The following is a 14074-nucleotide window of genomic DNA, read 5'->3' as shown; positions in this document are numbered from 1 at the left end:
TATGAAAAAATCAAGAAAAAAGTCCAGAAGACAAAAGTTTAAACATAAAAAGGCACAGGGTCAACGCCAATGACAAAGAACACACACAAAAATCACAAACCAAAAACATGAAACAAAAACACAAAAAATCCACACACAGCACATTACTATATAATATCAAATACTTGGGGTATTAATTAAGACTTGTTAGGTTCCGCCGCAAGTGTTTAAACACTCAGTGATAAGTTTTAAGTGATTGAAATTAAGTCCTAATGTCACATCTTGGTAAAGAATCGCAGGGTGAGGTAAAAAAGTTGGGAGAATGTAGCTAGAAGATGGAAAATTGTAAAAGGCAATTTAGAAGTTGAAACTCCATCAACAATTTGATGTTACAAATGATTTACTTCAATTTTTGAAAAACATACAATGTTAGAGAGGAACAGAAATATTGGAATTATGATACCTAAGACTGAATTCTTACCATTTAAAATGGCCAAAGCCATCATGGTAGCCAACACAATCAAGTTATATTTGAATTTGGTTCATATCAATATCCTAGTCTCTCAAATTTTCTATGTTGAAGATGATAACGTTGTGGTGATTGATCAGACCTGCATTACCAGCAACAACATCAATGTCAGTATGGGAATAGGACATTTAGAAGAGGTAGATTAATGTCTGCCTTTAATACGTGCTTGTCCAAATCTACCTCTTCTAAATTTTGACAGGCTAGGATATTGATATGAACCAAAGAGAGTACAATCTCGATAGATGGTAATTACCAATCCAATAACAAATCAGCGTGCAGTAGAATATGTAACAGATGAAAACAGCAAGGACTCATTGCAAAGGATTGCCCGGTCAATTAGAAAGATTTAAATATCATCTAAATAAAAATTATTTAAAAGCGTAGGTGCTCAGGTTGATGGACCGGACATAACCAAAGCAATTGAAGCAAATATTTTATTAGAATGACTGAAAACAATAGCATTGTTAGATATTGGTATAAGTTGTAGAATTATTTCTGAAGATTTCATAAAGATTTATTAAGCAAACCACCACTTCATGAACTTTCTGAGATATTACCCATTGAACATGCGGACAGTGAACCACTACCAAATTTAAGTTATATTCAGGATGATTCGACAATTTTAAAAATGGGCACGCAAAGCAGAGACATGTTCTTGTTAGTTTTTGATAGTCCCTGATACACTTGATACAGCAACATTGATAGGATAGAATAACCTCTAGTAATATTATAACCATGATGTGTACTTGTTTGTGTCATGACTACGGTCACTATCCTAATGATGTGCATATCATAGGTCACGTGTTTGTTTATTTTCAGGGTCTCCCGTATGGATAACTTATGATAATGATCCAATTACGACAAACAAATGAACATATATTTATAGAAAACCTACACTCGTTTCCTCACCCTTGCTTGATTAATTCCTTAACGTTATATTTAAGTAACAGGGTTAGCTCTTATGCATCTCTTTCCAACCGTCCCTTGTTGCCTTCGAGACAGCTTTAAATCCTGTTCCACATCTAAACATCTAACCCGATTTTCAGCATTGGCCTAAGAAACAATGAAATCCTTCACGGCCGGCTTCGTATCTCCTGCACCTCATTTAAACACCACCTCCATCTACATTCTCTCATCGACTCATCCCTATGTTCGTGTTGCCAATCTGAAACCGCAGCCATTTTCGTAGTGTTTTGCAGAAATGTTTAGCAATTGAGTCTTGTCGTGTGTTCGAACATTCAATGCCTTTGATCCTTAATAATTTTCTATAAGAATATCATCACCTAACCCATAAAACAAATGATGTCATTTCAAAACCATCACTTTATTGCGACAACAGCTCGCTTCTGCCACAAACATTATTTCCGTCCTTATTACTTTTTTAGTACTACACATCACAAATTAAATTATTACAATAACGTGTCCATAATTCACAAATCATTTCCTATGTTATATTTTATCTTTTAAATTTTTTTCTTTACTTGCTTCATAAAGTGTCCCATCACTTTTTTTCTTATATTATTCACAATTTTGTCATGACAACTGTTACTTTTGACTTTTCATCTCAGGGAGGGGAAATAACATAAATTTGCTTGTGCCGCAGCTAGGAATATGTTTAGTAAACCCATAAGCTCTGTAGGCGAGGATGCTAGCGATGATGATTTATGTAAGAAGTATAGCAGAGATTAATCGGATTCATTGTTTTGATAATTTGGCCGGAATATGCAAGATATGTAAACAAAACATATATTTTGCATGGTTTCTTGAGCCTGTTTTTGGTTTTGATTTGCTGGCAGCTGTTAGATTCCCGGGCGAAGGTATATTTGGTCAGTAAGTAAGGTGCGAGAAAAAAGACTTGAATGAATGTTTAGTTTCTGCTCAGTAAGACGTTCCAATGTACCAGTAAGCTATATTTGTTACATTTTTGCTTTTTATAAATTAAATTAATTTACATTAAATAATGAAGTGTTAGATAAGGCAATTTTCGAGCATTTTTGTTACTTTAAATCTGTTTGTAACGTCATGCAAAGATTTTATGAACCTCATTTATTATTTTATTATTTGATTGTTAGTGTATTTTTTATGGTGTTTGTGTGTTGATCATTGTGTTTGGGTTTATCAGATAATCGTTCCTTTACGTACAATTTAGTTATGTTGTGTTTCATTACGTTCTGTTATGTTCAACTAGATTGACTGATTGTCGGTATAAAATAAATGTGGACGAGCGTATTAAAACAATTATAAACGATTTATTGATGTGAAAACATAAGATTCCACTGTTAAGTGATTTGAAAGCGCGATATTGCGAAAAGATATTTATCCCTAATTTATTATTTAACTTGATGTTCATACGTGAATTAATCCAAATACATATGTTTAAACTAAACCGTTAATAAATATTCAAATGATAATTAGGTAGGTAAATGAAACACTCGGGATTTCGTGAGAATATGAAGCTCACTTGATGCTGGCCTAAAATATATTGTTATCTGCACCCTCACTGTACTACTTAAGCCATGCTGTGGACCAGACTATTGCACGTGATGACCTTAAGCACATTTTAAAGTTAAATTTGTGTGACTGCAACCTCCAATTCCGCATCGTTTAAATAGATATGGTTTGGTTATTATCACTAATTATGTTTTAAAAGATATATCTTACATTAATGACAAAGGTAATGCACATTTGAAGAAATTACACTTACAGTTTTTCAAAAACCAAAATGGACCGTTAATAATAGTTGTTTAAATATACATTTGACATCAAACAATAACGTAAGTTTATCGGGCATCTAAAGTGTTTTGATGGTTGAAATCATTGTATTTGTTACTTAATTACTAAATCACTAGGTGGGCAAATTAAACCCAAGGGGTTTTCTTGTCAAAACGAGACTCGTCTTCTAAACACTTCAAGGTCAAAACTTCAACTGTTTATACGCACTATTCTACAAAAACTGACTGGGAACCAAACAAACTGAGCCAATACTTAGCGTATGAAATGTAGCGTTTATTTCCTCTCCATGGAGAATAACCCTTATAACACACTACACAATCATGAAATACCATCCGATAATGTTTAGACTTGATCCAAAGTCTTTGACGTCACGTAACACGCAACCTTTGTGAAAATTAAATGTTCACGGTTGTATGTGTCGCGTTATACAGCAGTTATTGCCCTTTCAAATAGAAGGCGAATAATAATGATTTCCCCTTTCCAATTTTGAACTTCTAACAGTCAGCCTTTACAATTTTACAATGGAAAGCATGAGGGCGTGTCTAGTAGCTTAAAATTGAAACCTATGCAAAGACAAAAAGAACGACTAAACAAGAGAAACTAGCTACTCACGACAACATTCTAACAAATATCCTAAGGTCGTCATTGATGAATGTTAGGGTAACCGGGTAAAGTTTGGATGAGAAATATTCGGGTTAACTCTGTCTCATTACTTTATCAAAATCCAAACTAAAGTTAGTATTTGAGCTTTCATGCTTGTTTTTAATGTTGCCTACGAATAAAACCTTCAAGATTACTCAAGTTGTAATCTTTTTTATACGAAACAGTCAGCTTAGACAGCGGACAGAGTAATTTTGGTCAAGTTTAAAGAGGCATTTGTCATTACTTTCAATAGGGCCTGGCTTCGACCTCATCAAAGTATGCTCTGAACATTATTTATGAATTTATCTTAAGAAATTATTAGGTGAAAATGTTCAATTAAGAAAGCGGACAATTACATTAATGTTATATTTTCACAAAACGTCATAATTCAGGAGAGGAATAGAGATTGGGCTTGTCATCAAGCTCGTCCTATAAACATTATAACATTTGGTAAAGATATCGGATACCTTCGTCAATTTGAAGACAAAATAAGGTCAAGTTTGTCAACTTCGCAATCAAATGACCAGGGATGCAGGAAATGAAAGTCTTATGTACGATGTTATGCGCTTTCATAGTGTAACAAGTTTGAGAAAAATCGTTAAAAATGGAGTTCATGGACTATATGTTTACAGTAAGTATAAGTAGAAGCACTGTATGCATGATTGTTAGTTTGAACCTACTCAACTGCGGGCCGCTACTATTAACCTACTTATATTTATTTACATTTAAATTATCGTGACCGAAAGTCGCATGATTAAACTTTGCGATTTTACACAGACAAGCGATTACCAAGTTTCTTTGTGTCTCTACATTCATGTCATTTTCAATGATTTTTGCAGAATATATCATGAGTATATGGATTAAGAGGTTTCCTCAGTGATGCGGTAATATCGATTTCACTTGGACGTTATAAACAGTGACTGTACGAAATTAATGGTCGAAAATATAAATACCATCTTGCGGTTTTCTTGTGCCTAATCAACGATGAAAGTGTTCAGCGTTAATGCTAAAATATGTTATGGGAGTTTAGAATAAATGTGCAAACTTTACTGTCTCTACAAATAACAACGAAGTTAATTTCGTTTTGAGCCGACACTCTTTGTGGACCAATATTGGATGATTGTGACATGAAATCTGACTTCTGGGCTTGTCCCTGTAGTTTTCATGTATTATATTAATGTAAAGCGCCAAGCGATAATGAAATTCAACTATGACGATCAATAAGTCAGACAATACAAAACTGATCCTACACTGTATAGTTCCCCCAAAACCGTTTTAATAACAACACTCTTATTATTCACCATACCAGAATTACGGGACGCCGTGAAGGATTTTTAGAGATCCACGTCAATTCCGGCGAAGTATTCGTCTGTCCTTGAATTCAAGGTGCACGTTCTGTCCGCCCGGCCCCGTGTATGCTTTGAAAAGGGTTCTCATTGTTCCCGGGATATTCCCGGACTTTCAGTCTACACTGCTGTTTATGCTAAGTAATCGTTTTATGTCAAGTATGGTGTTATAATACCTATGCAAGGTACGAATGCGATGCAGTGATGAAATATATAGCTTTTTTATTATTATTTATGCATGACTCATACACTTAATGGTATAATAGTTTATATGTTTTGTCGTAAAGAACTGTTTTGCCATACGATGATGAATAAAAAAAAGATTTTTGATAATTTCGCCATGCAGAAATACTTTATATGTATATATATATATATATATATATATATATATATATATATATATATATATATATATATATATATATCATATAAAGTATATATATATACTAGCTTTTAGATATGTTGTCATAAAGAACCAGTTGCAAATATCCGTTTTATAATTGTATTCGGAAAAATCTACAAAATGAGTGGCCGTCTACAAGGCCGATTCCAAAGTTCGTTCTGAATGTTCTCAATAATTCAACATCAAGAATGACAGGTAATATGCCACATAAAAGCCAGAATCAAGTGGCGTATACAATGTCATAGGTACTTTACCTTTATCGCATTTATGATCACGCGATTTTGTTTGCTCTATGGCAGTGCAAAATAGCAAATAGAAGTATTGATCTTAAAAGCTTACTGTTAATTTTGATAGGTAAAATCTATCAGATAAACTGCGAATACATACACGTACCTGGCAGAATATCAGAAGTTTGCCTTGAAGTTTATAAATAGCCAGATTCTAAAACATTTAATTTATAGATATTTTATGTTGAATGAACAAGTAAAATTTTGAATTTTCAACATGAGTGATAAAGTTCTTGTAAGGCGAGTTATTTTGATTGGAAGTACTGGAAGTGGTAAAAGTTCTACCGGAAATACACTTTTGAGGACGAATTCTTTTTCAGCAAAAGGGGGTTTTAAAGCTGGAACAAACCATTGCTTTGTAAAAAGGGGGCTTGTGGAATTCGGACATTCGCACTATGATTACACAGTTGTTGATACGCCGGGGTTCTTTGATACAGAAACCTCTCTTTCAGTGACGGCGTTAGTGATTTAGTCTTCATATACGACATATTGCCAAAAGCCGCATGCCTTTCATCTCGTATTTGAAGCCAGAAGAATTACCAACGAAGACAACTTTATAAAAGATTTGCTGCGGGTCATTTTTGAAAAAGATATACAACAACATTATTGTTGTCGTAACCCATGGAAGCCGTTTCGAGTCAGATGTAGATTTGAAGGAACAAGTACGTGAACACACAGCCCTTTCTAAAATTGTTGAAAAGTGTGGAAACAGACTTGTAAGTATTGAAAATAATGCAACTGATACAGATTGTGCGCCGGAAAAAATATTTAAAGCAAAAGAATTGTTAAGCAAGAATGGGTCGCAAACATATTCTTATGCGAACATACACCGTTACGGACAAGCGTTGAGGTATCATCTCGCCAACTGGCCCAGTGAAATCCCAGATCAGATTGACGCACTGGTGAAAGCTCTTGCAAAGAGTATACCTGCTTGGATACCAGTCTGTTTGGGATAGGTCGTCAGCGGGGCAGCTGTGTATGCTAGACTTAAACACCATTGAGGTCAACATCCGATGTCACAAACAATAAACAATAAGCAGCCTTTGTGTCTACTATCGTTTTATACTGTGAACATAGTTGTTTGTTGTATTGCGTGCCGTTTGTGAATATTTACTCATTAACTTCCATTCCTTAAATGAACTGCCTTCCGGCAATTGTGATTATCATCCGATGAATGCAACATCTTGGATATGTTCGGATTGTGGGTCATCGCATAAAAATGTAGATGTACATTGAAAATTATTTATTTTGTTATTGTTTGTATTGTGTCACTTCAATTAGCATGTAAGAACGTGAATATGTATGATATGCTAAATGTATTGTTGTCAAAAATGTTTCAATTTTACATTTAAAAGTGATTTGAAGTGATGAATCTTTCGCGCGTTATTGTGACGTCATTTCAAAACTTTTTTCCGTTGGGTTGGGTCGTACTATTTACATAACGGGTGGGAAATGCTTACAATAAGTTATTTTTTAAATGAAATGAAGTATTTTTTAACAATTTAGTAATGTAATTATACACTATTGTGTAAATGTAAGTAATGAAATGCGTAATTGATGTCATTATCGGGGATTTGAACGCAATAGGGCAAGTTAAAGTACGCGTGGGGTCATGACTCCACACACTTTAAATAGCCCAATTGCGTTCATACCCCGATAATGACATCAATCCCACAATTAATTCCTTAAATAATATATCTCTATCTTTAAAGTAGCACTTCCCACTCTTGGAGTTCATTTCATAGTGAAATACTACGATGACTACGTGTTATTATCGTTATTGCTCCCACTTTTAAGTTGTTATTTGTTTCGTGAAAATGAATGTTTCCAATTGTGCGCCCAAAATATAACATTTTAAGTATTGGGTATTTATGTGTGTTACTGCAATTAATGCAATTGGTATTTATGTTTGTTGATTACAATGGTAGTATCTCTCATGAGCCTTATAGTTTAATACATTAATTCATACAGTAAAGGTAGTTAGCTTTGCACTTACATATTAAGAATTAGTCTGTTTTTGAATTCAAATCTGTTTGATCTATTCAGTCTACTCGGTCTGTCTATTTAAAGGAACGTCATATTGATTGGTAATACGATCTTTGTATAACTCATTGTATAAAAGCCCATGTTAAAGTACGTATATATCCTCTTTCGAAAACTCTTTGTATGTCGATAAAATTTCGTATTGAATTCCTATAACTAAATAGAGAGTTGAAAATGAACTAGGCATAATGGTTACAATAGAAACACCCATAATGAACGGTTAAGCACCATTTGTACCTATGGTGAAATAAAATATGAATTTAACTTTATTGTGTCTGTAATGAATATGTCGAGCTACGTAAAATTGTTAAAGAGGAAAAATGTAGTTAGACTTAGTGTGATGAAATTGATTGACCTTATGCATAACACGAAATATAAAGTTCAACTGTATATGTATCTGTCAGCCTGACTTTGTGCATAATTATCCTTCATTTTGTTTTTCTGTTTTCAGTCCATTCTCATGTTTCCATTAGATTTACAATTAGTTTTGATTATAGTATATTTCTTTTTAATTTCATATCTAGCATAGTATCGTTGTGTTAATGTTTATACTGTTTAACAATTTATATCATCGAATATCGAGCACGTATGTGATGGAATTCTTTTAATAAATGTGTGTTGAATCATTGCACCCTCTATTTAGATATTTACAGAAAGTCACCTCGCATCTATCAACGAAGATGGCATGCATTTTCTATAGCACAATTTATGATTTTAGGCTTATTTTACTAAAGTAACTGAGTTGTTACCGTGTCTATTCCAAACAGGATGCTCTTGTATTTCATTTCATTGCATTTTAACGAACAAAACGTTCAACAATAAAATTCGCGTTTTGAAGTTTATTTCAAAAAACATAAAGTGGACAATGCAGGACCGAATTCTTTTTCTAATTCTACAACATTACAGCCGATTTTAATAATGAAAACTTATTGTAAGATATATAATATATCTTAACTAGTAGACTACGCTCTGGCTGTAATGATTTAACGCATAAATGATTGAATGGGAGAAACGATAATATATATTTTAGAAATCGATTAATCGTTTATTTCCATTATTAAAATAAAGTTATCTTAAAAAGGGCATATAACATTGTACTGCAATATATATCCCTCCGTCTAAAATTGTCGTCCTGGGCAATGCTTAAACATGATAATATAATTGTCTACTTAGACAACTGAGAAAATATCAACTCTTACAAAATATTCCGTATAAATACAATCTACTACACAACCAGCAAGAAAATATTGTCCGAAAAGTACTATCCATCAAAACTAATTCTTAGATCAATAACTTTCGAATACAGAACGAAAGGCCTAACATGCTAAATGCTAAACAAAAACATAAAATAAATCACACACAATACAAAAGTTCCATAAAAAAAAACAAAAAAAAAACAAGTATGTGCATATCTTTAAAATTTCATATCAAACACATACTATCATCTTAAGAATGTTGTACAACACATGTGATCTACAAACTTAACTAGCACAAAATCACATTTTATTTGTCATACGTGCCAGTCGCTGTCGTTCCAAGCCACGGGGTAGAACACATGGCTCTCCCGGTTTTCTTCTTTGCGGAACTCTGTTTAACCTCGTTCAATAAGATATATCCGTATCTGAAATGGATCGTATAATTCACATGCAGAAAATGTTGCAATTTTTCAGATTCATCTTTAATGCTCTAAGATGTCGTCAAAACAGGCAAAGGGAGGTCGCTTCGGAAATAAGTTGTTGCATCTGAAGTGTTTTCATTTCACCTTTCTCATCTTCCCGTTTTACATAAACTACAGGAATAATGGAATCTGGTTGATCTTCAATGTAATAAACATGCTCTCTCCAGACGTTTTAGCAAAATTTATCTAAACCAAGATTTTGTTTACTTGAATAGTCTTGAATAGTAGGTGATCTCCATTATGTTCAACAATTAATGGCCTCTTGGACAAACACGGTGTCATAGCATGGACTTTCGTCTGGGAATAGGATAGCTCCTCAGGATTAGTTTATTTTTTCTTCAACACCAACCTGAGTGGTTCATGTGGAGGTGAGCCTGACAATAAACAACATGCCTTCTCCCATATTTAGAACAGAGAGTGAAGCTTTGAACCTAGGCTAAAAATGATTTATACACAGAGAGTAACTATAAAATGCCACTTAATAGCCACAAGACTTTAAAGCTGCACTCTCACAATTTGAACGTATTGACATTTTTTTTTTAATTCTTGCATTGGAACGAGCCAATTTAAGCGAAAATCCATGGACACCAGTTATATAAGACTGCTGACAAAAAATAGATCGCAGATTTTTATATTGCAGTTTAAAAATTGATATTTTATTCATTTTTCTTAAACCGTTAGTAACGGTTTACACCATAAAACATTACTTTTCGAGCAGAAATATGAATAACTACGATATGATTTTTGTCAGCAATCTTATATCATTGGTTTGCAGATATTCACGCAAATATTTGCCCTTTCCAAGACAAAAAATAAAAAGTTGTAAAAATGATATATCTGTGAGAGTGCAGCCATAAAAGTTTAAGTGGGGTAAACACACGATAAAAACATTTCAGGTCATTTACAGGTGCTGTCAGACTAAAACACATTTTTTACAGGTATGTCATTTGAAGTAGTGTGTGGTAAATGTATACTATACCCTTAATCAGGTCAATTCTAAAATATAATTTTATACATTTAAATTATGAATAATGTTTGGTACAAGAAAACACGTATTTAAACCATAATTGTGCATATATGGCATATTTAAATAATACAACCCAAAATTCTTTAACATTAACACATGTTGATATGCATTTTCTTACCAATAATACAGACATCAGCCTTAATGAGCCAGTTTGTGAAATCGAAGACCTCCTTGCAGGTCATTTCTGGTCTCCGTCCAGTCCTTTTTATCGGTTGACGCAAAAATAGTGTGTTATTTTGCTTCACCCGATGCAGAGGTGATTAGATCGCTTAGAGTTGAGTTGTCTGTTCTTAGTTTCCACAATTAAAATCGTTTTACTGCAGATGATATGTTGAAAATGAGAACGACCTCCGCTTCTTTGAGGCCGCCATTTAGAAATCAATTATTTCAAAAACTGCAATCTACTGTAGCAAAGGAACAAACAGCAGGTTTGTATATGAGCATACATCAATTTCAATATATTTTTTCGATTTCTATTTTACATTTTTTATTCTTTTTCTTCATTCTTTTTTTAATTTTCAAAATAATTTGGCGGGGGATCCGACCACCAATTTATTAATAAAACGCATCAAGAGAAAAAGCTGTTAACGTGTTCAAGAAGGCCTGCACCTCATTTTGGTAAACTGTGGATACACTCTCAGAATAAGTCGTCATTACAAGCAGTTGTCTCGAAAGGACATAAGCTTCAATGTTCAACTTCACTGAGCGGTTTTTGGTTCGCGAGATTGGCTACCCATCACTAACATACTCTAGATATAGGTGAACGGATTGTTATATGTTAACACTTCAAACGGAATTATGAAACTTGTACGTGAAGGCCCATTTATGTAGGTCATATGCATTCAGCATATTTAAAAGCCAAGGTTTAAAGCTTTCTTGAATGGTATTTCCGTTCGGCGGGTATCAGCCTCCTTCAGTTTGCAAATGCCACAAACCTGTAAACACTTCAAGCTTGGATGCATTCAGCTTGATTTTGTTGGACTTCTACTGTTGAAAGAATGCTTAAAATTACTCGAGGTGGTAATAAATCAGAGAGGGGAATATAAAGATAGCGTTATGTTAATCATTATGACAATTTAACGCTCCGTCAATATATGGGAGGTTTCTTGGGCGTTGCAAAGACCGAAAGGCATCCGATTCGCCTCAGACCAACTTGTTTTCTCATTGTCAGCATCTGTAATTTCCACTTGTCGAAAACCTGCATGAATTTCAATTTGGTGAAAATTTGGTCAATCCGAAAAGAATGAATAGTTCGTCGGTACGTGGGAATGGATACACAATTATGTGTGTTCAAGATTTAAACTTCCGGAGGTCAATACATAAGCGAATCGTCCCATTCCGTCCCGTTCCTTTGATAACGACATTGGAGATGAATAGACTGTTAGGGAGTCTAATGAGCGCATAAAGAGAATCTCTTGAAAGCGCTTCCGAACTTAACCGATCTTTCGGTGGGAATTTTTGTTTGGCCCTTTAAACGTTGTTTAGCATATTTACGTATCTAAATAGATCAGTATAACCGATGTCAGGGAATCCCTGGAAAAATTCCTGCCGTTTCTTTAACGGTTTCACCATTCTCCCCAGGATCTAAATGAGTCAAATTTACTTTGTCTTTGAGCTGCATCCCTTCGATTTCAAAATGTTCTTATGGTGTTATCTAAACACATTCGATTTGTAAGAATTGGTTTAGCCGATATATTAAAAATATGATCGGCATCCTATTACTCGTGGATGAGCCATTTTTATAAGCAACACGTGGACAAACAGCAGCGGTACTGTCAGTTTTTCTCCTGACAAACCTGGAATGAAATCTTCACCGACCGCATTTATCGCCCTACAGCAGATTCATCGTGCTTCTGCTCTGCTTGAACAAGTTTAGACATAATATACCGTCTCCGTTAGCAAAGCTACAAAAGTCATCTCTTCTCCGATTCTATCAAGTGTGATCTCGAAGTGTTTACTCACATGTTAATGTTCTCTTTATATTAGGTTATCCAGCTTGCAATCCAGTAATCTAACTTCCGCTGACAAATCAAGGTTTCAATGAACATTAACTAAATTGCATATATGTTTGAGCTATATTTGTCCAATATGTGGCACTGCTTCTTCGCTGGTCATTTTTTTTATAAATTAGTTCTCATTTCATCTTTTTTCTCTTTAATTTTACGAAATCGCCTTCGTATTCTTCGCACTGGGAATAATCAAAGTTTTACTCTACTAAAACCATCTGTTCAGGAATAAAAAGTGCTATGTGGATCAAATGCAATTCTGTATCAAATATTTGTCAGAAATTAAAATTTACATTCACTACGAAATTATTCTACTCTACTACTTTCACAACTCTTGTTCTTAAGGATATTTCACAATGGCCGTCATATTGTTTCCTATAAAAGCAGTGGATTGCTTGAAACAGATATTGTACACATTGAACTTGATTTTGTGATGGATTGTCTTATATAATTAATCAATGATCAACAGTGAAGATAAATGCAACATGCATTGAAATTAGTATTTATGAATTATGTCTAAGAATTTGTTTTTATTAATTTGAGATTCAAAATTCTCAAGAAACTATTGCATTAATATATATGCAAAGTCATGAATGAAAATTTATATATAAATGTCGTCCAGTGCCACGGGATGTTTTAGCCGTAAGTTATTTCAATAAAAAATTAGGAGTTGAATAAAACACTCACTATCATTGAATTAATCCCTCATTATATTTTTTTTTTGAAATCCCTCAAAAGTAATTTATTTATACATGTCCTTAAATGTGGTCAAGTTTTGAAAGTATGGTGTACTGTCTTGTACATAATGTAGTTATAAGGAATATTAACTGATTAAAGGCAACTGTATAAATATTTCTGAATGTAAATACGGGATATGAGGTATAAATTCGATAAAGAATCGCATGTGAATCACCAATGACACGCCATACTTTTTGTCTTACATTCATGTATATCATTTGAGACATTGATACTGCCATATCTTTAAAATAAATAAAAAATAAACAAATAAAAACAACAATCATTTCCAACAATAAGATGACCAAGAACAAAGATAGAGATGATATATTATTTTATCCTTCAAGTTTTATCCTGTAATCATACATCATCAAAATTTTCAAAATAGTCATATTCAATTTATTATGTTAAATGGCATTAGAGAAGCGCTAAAATATGTAGATACAAGTGAAATGGATACGATATGATGAAAATGATACAGATTTCGTACCATGCACGAAAACATGTTGGTGGTATTGAGATCAAATGCAAAGATGAAGATCAGTATGCACGATAACAACTACGAGCAGTGGCTCCGACAGCCGGACTCTAAAACTAGTTCAGCTTGTTCCTGTATAATTGAAACAAGCATCTAAAACCCTGTGTGAGTGTCTGGAAACATCTGCT

This window comes from Mya arenaria, chromosome 6 (assembly GCF_026914265.1).
Source record: "Mya arenaria isolate MELC-2E11 chromosome 6, ASM2691426v1".
NCBI lineage: Eukaryota > Metazoa > Mollusca > Bivalvia > Myida > Myidae > Mya > Mya arenaria.
This window is presented reverse-complemented; position numbering follows the sequence as displayed.